This window comes from Canis aureus, chromosome 1 (genome assembly GCF_053574225.1).
Source record: "Canis aureus isolate CA01 chromosome 1, VMU_Caureus_v.1.0, whole genome shotgun sequence".
NCBI lineage: Eukaryota > Metazoa > Chordata > Mammalia > Carnivora > Canidae > Canis > Canis aureus.
Genome location: NC_135611.1, coordinates 5,900,935 through 5,912,756, shown reverse-complemented (window position 1 = coordinate 5,912,756; position 11,822 = coordinate 5,900,935). Strand labels below are relative to the sequence as shown.

The following is an 11,822-nucleotide window of genomic DNA, read 5'->3' as shown; positions in this document are numbered from 1 at the left end:
CCCCAGGGAGGGGAGACCCCTTCAGAGCAGTGTCTGCTCTGAGTCCTGAAGGATGAAAAGCTGGGAGCAAAGCACGCAGGCAGAAGGAAGAGCAGGTGCAAAGCCTGATCCCAGTGACAGGTCTCTGTAAGGGTGAATGGGTGGAGGAGGGGAGGTGTCCAGGAATGACAGGGGAGCGGCAGGAAGGGTGCCAGGCTATGCAGGACGCTAGTAAAGGCGCCAGATTTTATTCCAGGTAAAATGACAAGATGTTGAAGAATGAAGCATTCAAAACTCGAAAGCATCATTTTGGCATCATGCTTTCATGATCCGTGGTTCAAGTCATGACCGCAGAGGGGAGTCATCATTGCCTCTATTCAATATGCAAGGACACTGAGGCTCAGAGAGGTCGTGTGTTGCTCTTGGAAGTTCAGCAGGTTCGAGAGAGAGCCTGTGAGCTGCGATCTTCCCAGCCAGAGCTCCTGGCCCATTTCTGTCCACCGTGCTGGCTTCCTTCATGTCTGCCAGTAACTGAGTGATGTGCAGCAAAATCAAATGTCAACAGGAACATTTTCTTTAAATATCCACATATCTAAAGTTGTTTCGGATTCTACTTACAGCATCAGGTTGAGCTGATGAGAAATGAGAGCGTGGCTGAAAAGGCACTTAAAGATTGACTCTAAAATAAGAATAATGAAACAGTTTGAAATAAAAAGATTTAATCTGATTGACTAGATTGCATGTGACCAGGCTAATAAGGCTATATTTAAACATCCCACGTTAAATCAGTCCTTTCTGTAGGCAGGAAATAACCTGCCTGGAGCATCCCCACCCCAGCTGGCAGCACCCTCAGTGGGCTCACTTGTGTTCAAGGTCCCCACCCCTCCTTCCAAGGTCACTTCTGGCTTTCTGCCCCTCTTGTTCGTTATCACCCCCAGCATCTACCACAACACCTGCCACAAAGAAAAATAACGCAATAAATATTTTTAGAATTAATGACCTTGCTCTAAATGCCTCAAGAACACAAGGATATAATAAGCACTCAACATGTTGAGACACAGTTAGAAATTGTTAAGGTATTATCTAGAAAAAAAGAAATGATTGAGGAAATAAAAATTAGAAAAATATGTCCTAAAGCATCTTAAGTATTTAATAAATCTTAAAGAAACAAGCCTTTATTTCTGGTGGAATGGATGTCTAGATACTTTGTCCATCCCCTGGCTAAAGACAATTAAAACTGTTGGGATCAAATAGAAAAATCAATTAGGGGCAGCTGCGTGGCTCACTCAGTTAAGTGTCTGACTCTTGATTTCAGCTTGGGTCACGATCTCAAGGTCATGAGATGAAGCCCCGCATTGGGTTACTCACTCAATGCAGAGTCTGCTTGAGATTCTCTCCCTCTGCCTCTATACCTGCTTGTGCTTTCTCTCTCTCTAAAATAAATAAATTCTTAAAAAAAAAAAAGAAAAATCAATTAAAAACTCTTACCTTTCTGTCAAGGAAAAAAAGGAATAGTAGGAACCCCAAAATAAAGGGAATTTATGACTTCATTGAGGTAGGCACAGCACGGAAGCCATGTGTGGCTTTAGGGTAATTCTCAATGAGAGCCACCTTGTCCACCCTATGGACAATTCAGCATAACCCTAGCTCCCCGATGCTGGTGTCCTTGACACCCCTTACCTCTCACTGTGGTTTTTCTATTTTTTCCCAGTGCCACTTTCATCTTCTAACATATAATTGTGAGCAAAAAACTCAAGTGATAGGACACATGAAATATAATTCCATTTATGTAAAATTTGGTATAAAATAGAACTAAAAACATAAAGTCTGACTGCACATATAGTGACATGTCAACAAAAGTGAGGTCTTGATAAAAACTATGTTCAGGAAAATAGTTCACTCTCAGGAAAAGGGAAGGAGATGGACTCCATATACTAAGATTAAGGGCAAAGGTAGTCATTTTTCTTACTCAGGGAGTAGATATATGGATGCTAGTTATATAATTATTTCTTATTGTTTTATACATAATCTTATTTTTTTAATTGTAAGTGGATGCTAGAAGAAGCCACAGCTTTAAGTGGTTTCTATAAAGCAAATTCTGGGCTACAAGCACTTATAGCTCCTATTTTATTTAAGCCAGGTGACAAAGTCCTGTGGACCACTGTGACTGTTCCCATTTTCACAGATTCCCCTGCTCACTGGTCCCCAGTGACCACGGCCGGGACAGGGAGCCTCATTTCCATACTCCAGCGTCCAGGCTGGTGCTCAGGGGGAGCCCTGTCTGAGGCACACCTTAGCGTGCAAATGGACCGAGCACACAGTCCACCTTGCATCCCAAACACAGCAGTGAAAACACACAGGGCTGTGCTTCTCCAGATGCCTCATGATGTTCTCTCTAAGACCCTGGTAACCAGGGAGCATCAGTAGCCTAATTTTTTAAAAACGTGCCGAGATGGCTGATTTTGTTCACCACAGAGGGAATACAACTGGCTTTCCTTCTTTAGAATGATGTCATCAACACAGTGGCGTCACCAACCCGGGAAAGAACATAAACGTTCCCTGCAACAAAGACATAACACATTGATAGATAAAACAATTGAGGAAAACTCAGCATTTGAACTCAGTGTTCAAAGCCATTAGCATAATTTATTTTTCTCAATTTTCCCTTCCAGTGACTTGGCTTTCAAACTACTCCCTGCCATGTTCTCCATCACAGACAGACAGCCCCCATGTGCTCATTCACGTGTTCATCGCTTCAGCGGAGATGGATTTGGTCATCCTTTGGTTGGCTTTGCAAGGCATTCTTGTCTCACCACAGAGCAAGCATTTTCAGAGCTAATTAACCAATTTGTCCATAGCTCCAGAAGTATGACCTTAAGATATTATTTTTAGTATACATTTTTGAAAATCCATATGCCAAAAATGGAAGTAAAGCTCAAGGAAAGCTTGTGCTTTGTCGGCATGGTATTTTACCTGTCCTGTAGTGTGCTATTTTTAATGAAGATCTTGAGTAGGATGGAACGGAGGCCACTGTGGGAGGCTCGAAGCACTGGCTTCCACCTGCTGGAAAAGGTGACACGCGTCAGCGGGCCAGGTAGTGTTTGTTACACTCTGTCAATCGCGGTTGTCACGGAAAGGACACTCGATTTTGAACCAGAACACCCGGGATTCAAGTCATATCTCTTGTCTACTAGCTCATACAATGACCCGGAATTTGTTTCTATACCTAGAAGTGAGGAATCTAAGTATCTACCTGACAGGGCTTACTAGGGACTCAAGTGATGCATTTTACCCTAGTGCCTCCTGAAATTTAAAAAGATGTGCAGGGAATATAATACAACGTATTACCAAAGCAAGGTGGCAACCAAAGTAGGTGGAAGAGAAAAATTGGAAACCATTACCTCTGACTTATACAATGGTCAAGAAACTGTAAACACAATGAAAACAAGAGCTGGAGTTTAAAACATAGGCATAACAAGACATTGTAGCCGTGCTAAATTACAGGCACGTAGGATTTGCAAGGGCATTACGAAAGGTAATAAAATCCAGGTGCCAATTGCCAACTTCACACAAGAGAGATAGCAGGCATACTCAGCATTATCCTGAGAAAAATAACGGTTTGCCAAGCCAAATTCAGCTGTTTTGCACAATGACTGCTGTAGTGATTTAAGTTGGAGATTATTTTAAACACAATCTCCGGGGAGAATAGTAATACTGTGTTGGTTTGGGTCCAGAAACAAAACATGCACTTTTTACAATTGTAAATACTTTTTAAATCTCTGGATTTCATAACAGCAGAGAGAATCAGCCCAACGCGTAGCTACTTATTTATAAGCGGAAGGACCCTTTTCTGTGCTTGGAGGGACCCAAAGAAGGCAGGGAGTTGCACTGTGAGCACTGTGGTTTGAGGGAAAACCAACAAGCTGACCTCTTTATATGTCCCGGTGATTAGAAGGAAATTACTTTTTTTTAATAGAAAATTTTATGGAGATAATTGTAGATTTCCATGCAATTCTAAACACCACCCAAAAGAGATTCTTTGTACATTTTATCCAGTTTTCCCCAATGTAAACATCTGTAAAGAAAAGTATATTATCATAACAAAAATACTTACATTGAGAAAAATTCTTGTTTCCTTTCTTCAGCTTTCTCGTTTTTCTCGTACTCATATGTGTGTATCTATGTGCGCGTTTAATTCTATTCAATTTTGGCAACGATGTAGGTTTCAAGATATTTTCTCCAGAAACATTTAGAAATACCAATTTCTAACAGATAAAACTATTTTTTCTTCAAAAATGATCTCTTTCTATGTCCTTTTTCTGAAACTAATAACTTCTGGTCTCTATAATCATGTCATGATTCCTTTATGCAAGATCACTATTATTTAGAAGCTTTTTTGACCTATACAAGTGGAGATTGAACGTTAAGAGAGTTAACTGTAAATAATTGCTTTAGAAAATGTTTTTTTGACAGAGGTGTGAAAACCGAGGGCCTACAGTAAGCAAAATTCTAAGAACCCCACCCCAAGATTCTGGCTCCCAGTATATGCATGCCTCTGAGTATTGAATCAATTACCCACAGGGGTGCTCCTATGAAGAGATTTTCCAGCTGTAATTAAGGTCCCAAATCAATTTATCTTAAGGTGTAGGGAGAAAATCCAAGTGGTCCTGAAAGAATTACCAATCATTTGTTTTATGAACAGAAGTTCTTCACTTTATTGGCTATTTGGAAGTATATAGAATAAGAAAAAATAAAAAGTTTTATACAGTTGAGGAAAGCCAAATGAGATAAGAATAAAATCAACAGTTCTGAGGATAGCCATTTTGTGAAGTTCTAGAAACTTGATCTGCCCAAAATAAACCACAGAGAGAGAAAGAAAAGAGAATTGAAGATGTTTATGACCTTTGATATAGTATATATCTAAATGATGTAGAGAAAACCCAGAGTCTAATTCTTGCTATACATTGTTATTGATGGTAACAATTCTAATAATTTCCAGTTATTTAGCACCAAGTATATGCTGAGACCATAAACACAACTGAAGCAATTTTCATGAAAGATCAGACCACATTAGTTGTCTCTGATCTTCCCTTTTCCCTTATTGGAATCTAGCTTTTACCCTTGACACACCACTGTGATAAGACGGGCAGCAGATGGTACTCATATCCACACCACACAATTCAAGGCATATTGTTATCTTGCAATGCCCCTCTGCTGTATTTTATTTGATGTCTGAAATGTTATCCACTTCCTTGGGTCCTGCTCTCCTCCTACCGAGTGTTTTCTTGGCCTCCTTTGTAGGTTCTTTGAAGCTTCTTGCTCCTATGTTGGCAGTGCTTCCGAGCGCCCTGCCCTTTGCCCCACTGCCCCTGTCTACCCACCAGACTCCAAGGATGCCCTGATGTTAATCTCAGGATTTTAGCCTGTTTGCTGATGTAAGCCTGTGATGTGACCAGTTCAGTCTCCCCCAGCTACTGTTAGTTCAACATGCAATCCCTCCCTGCTTCTCATCATTCACTCACTTCTATGCTTAACCCTGAAAGTCATTTAATATCAGCACAGGATTAGTTGTAGAGGCTCTGTGACGATCACTTATCAGAAATCCTTTATTTTTCTTACCTCTAAGCTCTTGACCATGTTCTCACTGTGTCTGGGCCTGCCAAGAAGCCTGACTTCATGGAGAATGGGATTGCAGGAATGAAAAATGAGCTGTTGAGAATCAGAAATACCTTGAATAGAAAATTACTTTGTTTCCCTATGTGGACAAAATAAGCTTAATGGTCTCTGAAAACACCAAATAAAGAGGGAAATAATTGCTTCATCTTGTTGAGGGTACTGATCTCTGAAATTGGATAAAATAAAACAGAGGAATCAGCTTGTTTCACCATCATCATCATGTTGAAAATTAGCGGAAGAATACTGACAAAGGAATGGAACACTCATAATCTACAGAAGTCAACCTATTTATTTCAGACACAAATATTCTTCTACTTATGTTAATATCAATAATAATTCTTTGAGTGAAATTAACTCCAATATATCTGTGAACTACCTATCATAGCCCATCAAACTATTGATTATAGCATGACTAGGAGAACATAAAGATTTGTAATCATATGAAAAGTGAAAATGAGAAAAAAAATTTTTGGTAAATATTGCTTTAATGACTGCAATTATATCCTACTGAAATGAATAGATTTAATTACAATGAACTTGAGATAAATCATTTGCAATATTACAATTGAATTGCCGGTCTGCTTGAAAGTAAATCAACTTAGCATTGGCACTGAAAAAGAAAAAATGTTTTATTTATACCACTTGAGATAATACCTTTGAAACTTTAATATTGGTAGTTAATATATTTAGAAAGTATTGATAATAAAAACTGGAAGAAATGACCTGCACTTTTAAAAAAAGAAAAATAATTTCAAAACCTCTATAGGTTAATAAGAAAATGTGGTTAAATCATTATTTGGCTTTAATATTTCATTGACTAAACATAATATTCTTTTACTAAGCAATGCAAGGTCAGATTGCATTATCTGCATTCGCTTTATATCCTAGTCTTCCTAACAAGCTTAAAAGCACTTTCTGGGAGGGAAGTATGTCTTCTCTTTATTATTATAGCCTAACCATATTCACTACAATAATATTTAGTACAATGCTTCAGGCATTGATAGTTCACTCACTACTAAAAACCAAAATTAGACTTTGCTTTGTATTTTCTGAGTTTTATACCCAGAAAGGCCTCCTGAGTTTAGCTCAAATAAACCCTTAAAAATTTTAATGAGAACAAATTAGTTTTACAAATGCACATACAGATTGAACATAAAATCAACTGTCTTTGGGGACATCATTTCGACAGACACATAATTAATTATACCCATGAAATACAATATAAATAATGCACATTCACATTTTTCACATTTTGACATGAACGTGCAGACACATTTGATTCATTCTACCTGACAACCCAGAACCGTCCAATCAAATATAAGCTTTTTATTACAGAGAAATCAAGTCTCTAATTAGGACTGGCATTCCACCCATCATCTTCCTATCATCACCATTGCAGCTTGTGGGTCTGACAGCCTAAAAAAAAAAAGAAAAGAAAAAGAAAAAGAAAAAAGAAAGAGAGCAACTGGATAGGAAAAATAACAAGGATAAAAATGACTATTTTTTGAAAAAGAAGAATGTGGTAAAAGTGAGATTAAAATAATAAATTCTATAAATTTCAATAAACATATATGATTAGCCATGAACAACTTGAATGGTTTAAATAGGAAAATTTGTAGGATGCCTGGGTGGCTCAGTGGTTGAGTGTCTGCCTTTGGCTCAGGTTGTGATCCCAGGGTCCCAGGATTGAGTCAGGCATTAGGCTCCCCACAGGGAGCTTGGTTCTCCCTCTACCTGTGTCTTTGCTTATCTCTGTGTGTCTCTCATGAATAAATCAATAAAATATTTTCAAAAAATAAAAAGGAAAACTTGCACTTTTCTGAACCAAACACAACAGGTGTAGCCAGTAATCTGCTTTAATTATCATTTTATGAAACAACTTCCTAGCCTCTGTTTTCCCCAGTTAAACCTCCTTTTGAAACTTCTAGTTGCTGCCAGTGCTCTTCCAAACACCGCCAATTCTCTTAATTCATTTAGTTTTGACACCTAAAATTAATCATGCCAAAACTGAAATCATCGTGGACTCTCCTCAATCAAGAAATGGCACCACATTTTTCCCACACAACTACTCTTAAGACTTTAAAGTCCTCTGTAATCCACTCTGCTGCCAACCTGAGGATATTCCACTTCTGCCATATTGGTTTTTTGTTTGTCCTCCTCTACCTGTGTCCACTGAAAAACACTGCTCCATTCTGTGTCCTTATTATCTATTTTCTGGACTAGCCATGCATGGCTTCTTAACTGCTGAAGACGAGCCCTGCCCGGCTCCTCTATAATCTCAGTGAAAACACCGATGAAGTTATACCTTCACTTATGATTCTTCCCTGTGCCCTGAAAAAGTACTTCCAAAACTGTCTTGTGTGTGCAAAAACATGCTAAGAGATATTTAATGAAAATTGAGGGAGAGATGGGCCCGTTTTAGAAGACCATCACCAAACTAGTCCACTTTGTTACAGACCTTCAGAGCTTTAATGTGACGATAAGCACTGGCAGTCTCCTAGAAGGAAGAGACAAGGCTCGGTGGTTCCTAAACTTTATTTTACCATCAAATCCATTTTTTTTTCCCAAATAGACTTACTAGTGTTTAATGGAACACATTTTGGAATCGGTTGGCTCGCAAGATTTACTCTAAGCTCTTTAATGTAAAAATTTTCTCTTAAGTCATAGATCAGTAGGATTCTAGATCCCCTCCAGATGAGTATAGAAGAAAGACGGGAAGATTGCAACAGATAAATTCAGGGAAGAAAAATTACAGAGAGAAAAGTAAGGATTTAGATGTAGAGAAGTATGTCTGTCTTAAGGAAATAGTAATCATCAGGAAGAGGGTTCATTACCTTTGTGCCTGATTTTTAGATTGTGGATTTCTTTTGTTTTAAATTACAGAACATGCTCATGGAACTTTGGAGGAAAAGAAGGACCTGGGTCAATTCTTCTAAACTGAATGGAGTATCTGCCCCTTTGAGGTTGTTTTCCATCACTCATTCAAAGTACAAACTTTGATATAATAGGAATAGGAATATATTGACATGGTGCTTTGGCACATCAAAATGTAGAATAAAATTGTAATACCAAGCAACATGCACAACTGGCATCCCTCATCCTCCACTGGTGATCTTTATCCATTTTGTCCTATCCCAATCCCAACCCTAGGAGTATGCTTGGTATTTAGAGTCAGGCATGACTCAGCATGTTCCCACATTCCTTGGTACATGAGGTAACTAAGATAGTCAAAGTCATAGAAACATAAAGTGGAATGGTGACTACCAGGGTCTTAGGGAGGAGGAAACAGTTGTTGCTCCGTTCTGCAAGGTAAGTTCTAGACATCTGCTCTACAACATAGTGCCTATAGTTAATGCCATATTGTGTACTTAAAATTTTGTGAAGAGGGTAGATCTCATATTCTGTGTTCTTGCCAGAATAAACTTACAGAAAATTAAAAAGTTGAAATAATTTTTTTGCATTTAAATTCAAAATGGCTCTTTATCTAAATGACAAAGTCACTTGCATCAAATAAACTATAATAGTAGTAGCTCCATAATGTCAGCTACTCTTTGTTCTTCAATCTCCCATTTCGTCCTACAGACAATCGTGACAGTAATTCCAATGGAAAGCCTACCTTGTGTTGGTCACTATGGGTAACTCGGTACACAGCTTATCTCATTAAATCCTCCCACTGACATTATTTTACAAAGGAGGACTGATGCACTGAGTGTTGCATGGTTTGCTTGGGGTCTTGTACATGGTGAGTGGTATAGTTAAGACTGAACCAAGCTGACTCTGGTGCTCATGCCCTCCACCTCGAGGAGATAATATTTTCTTTCTGTAGCTTAGTGATCATTCCACATATCTGAGCCCAATCTTTCAATGATAAAATAGGGCTTATTTTGTCTGCACAGGACATCATTTACAAATGCTGTCAGGGTGATACAAAGGCAGAGACTGGTAATAATGAAAGATACGACCAGTCATAGTAGCCCTGGTGACATGGCTTCACTTCAGATCGCCTAGCCCGATTCATGCCCATGTACATTTGCAACAAGCTGAGGACAAGGTCTGCGGTGAATGTCTGCACACTAATCCCACTTACTAATTTTTCTGCAATTTCGTAAGAGGTAGAAATGTCAAACCTGATTCCCATAGCAGTTGATTAGTTTTCCTTCTAGAAAAACAGAAATAGAGTCAATATTTTTTCTCTAAGTTTGAGATTCATTTAATGTAACCATTCTGAGTGTGCTTTATCTCTGTTTCAGGCTGAAGAGCTGCTGCAAGTCATGGTCTCAAACTTGTTAACTTTGATTTAATCTGAGAGGTAGAAAAGATGGAAGCAAAAAGGAATCAGGGAGGACTTCAGGGGGAAATTCCCCACGATGTAGGACATTTAAATTCTACGCAATTTTTTTTTTAAAGATTTTATTTATGTATGAGAGAGAGAGAGAGAGAGGCAAAGACACAGGCAGAGGGAGAAGCAGGTTCTGTGCAGGGAGCCTGGGGACTTGATCCCGGGACTCCAGGATCACGCCCTGGGCAGAAGGCAGGTGCTAAACCGCTGAGCCACCCAGGGATCCCCAAATTCTATGCAATTCTTAAGGTCAAGTGCAGCCTTCAAGTGGCAGCAGACCTCTAATTTCAATGAGGTGACATGCAATAGTGTTTTGACTGTGCTGGGGGCAAGTTCCATGAGCTTTCAGCTCACCTAACTGTCTGGCTTTGGGATATTCCAGAAGACTACTCTCGGGGTACACTTAGTAAAGTTTTTATTCTGGTTTTTATTTGTTTTCCTTCCAATCCAAGATAGGTGAAACTGAAACTCTGAGAGAGGCAAATAACGGGTTTGCATACATAGCAGATAAGTATCTGCACATTTAGAATGTTCTTAATAAACATAAATGTTTGGAACAATAAAGAACAAACATTTAGGAAAAGTAGCTTGAAACCAGATAAACATTCGAGCAAGGTCACCATGTTAGTGTCTCCATAAAGCCATTTGTTTAATAGACGAGAGATGGTTGATACAGTTTTGTGGTCATTCTGGAACCCTCCACTTCTCTTTCTTATCTGCCAGTGGGGACAGGTCTGCTTCAGTACATTGCTGCCACTTCCAGATGCCTGGTGGTGTCTGCATAATGGCTACGAGTCTTCTGTGAGGAAAACATTGTGATGCCAAGGAGAGGGATATGAGAGCACCCTGAGGTGCACCGAGGGGCTATTATTCAGTCAGGGCCCCCATAAAGACGTGGCAATTCAAGCAAGGCCGGCACTTCTGGTTGTGGAGTATAATAATGCCTGAGTTTTTAACCTTGCTTATCCAAATGCCCAGATTTCTTTTTGATGAGGTGGTAAGGGAGTATCCTTGATTTCATTTAGCCGTGATTAAGGCCTTTGGCAAAATGCTAGATGTTAACACATCGAGCACTTATGAGGAAGACGGAATTACGATTTCCTCATGGCTGGCTGTGGCTTCAAATTCCCAATGGCGTCTATTTTTCTCCATAAGCCTTTATAGGCTTCATTACTTTAGACCTTTTATTATTGCCTGAAATATAAGGCTAAATCTAGTTCCTCAGGCCACATTAAGACTTATTTTAAACGCCTGCTGTTAGAAGACATGCATCACTATTATACTGGCCCATTCACACCACTCTGGTTAAGGTGGAGCTGCAGTTTCTATTTAAAAACAAAAACAAAGCGCCACAGCAAACTACCACAGACTGGGTGGCTTGCACACCACAGACATTCATTTCCTGCAGTTCTGGAGTTCCGAGATCAAGGTGCTGCGTGGTTCTGTTCTGCCAAGAACTCTTCCAGGTTGCAGACCGCCATGTTCTCCTTGAGTCCACCTGGCCTGGAAGGTGGGAGTGCGGCGGGAAGGAGGAAGCAAGCTCTCTGGTGACCAATCCGAATTCCCTATACCTTTCTGCTTGTTATTATCACCATGAACTGACAATTCTGAACGTCAGTGATGACATGTACCTCCCTGGGGGGGGGGGGGGGAGGAGAATACTCTGTTGGTCTAGTTCTGAGCGGTTGCTGTGGTTACTAGAGAACTTTAATAATATATGTAAGCTACAAATAACCCATTTTTGTTACTCGTCTTTAACAAACATCATGGTCTACATGGAAACCATGTTTGGGGAATTCCCAATAATACGGTAGTTCCATGACACAGG

At 39.5% G+C, this 11,822-nt stretch overlaps 1 long non-coding RNA gene across 6 annotated transcripts in view; it reads right to left on the bottom strand.

Moving 5' to 3' along the window:
- Positions 1 to 224: 224 nt before the first annotated feature.
- The window catches only part of LOC144303505 (uncharacterized), a 172,573-nt gene continuing 160,975 nt past the window's right edge, over positions 225 to 11,822 (bottom strand). For 3 of the 6 annotated variants that reach the window (XR_013370562.1, XR_013370595.1, XR_013370630.1), the window contains 3 exons: positions 5,599 to 5,688; positions 2,953 to 3,042; positions 225 to 611 (listed from right to left, as the gene is read on the bottom strand). This is a non-coding gene — a long non-coding RNA (uncharacterized LOC144303505). Of the gene's footprint in view, positions 612 to 2,599; positions 3,043 to 5,598; positions 5,689 to 11,822 lie in introns of those variants that run through there. The other 3 variants (XR_013370572.1, XR_013370569.1, XR_013370609.1) reach the window with 3 other exon arrangements.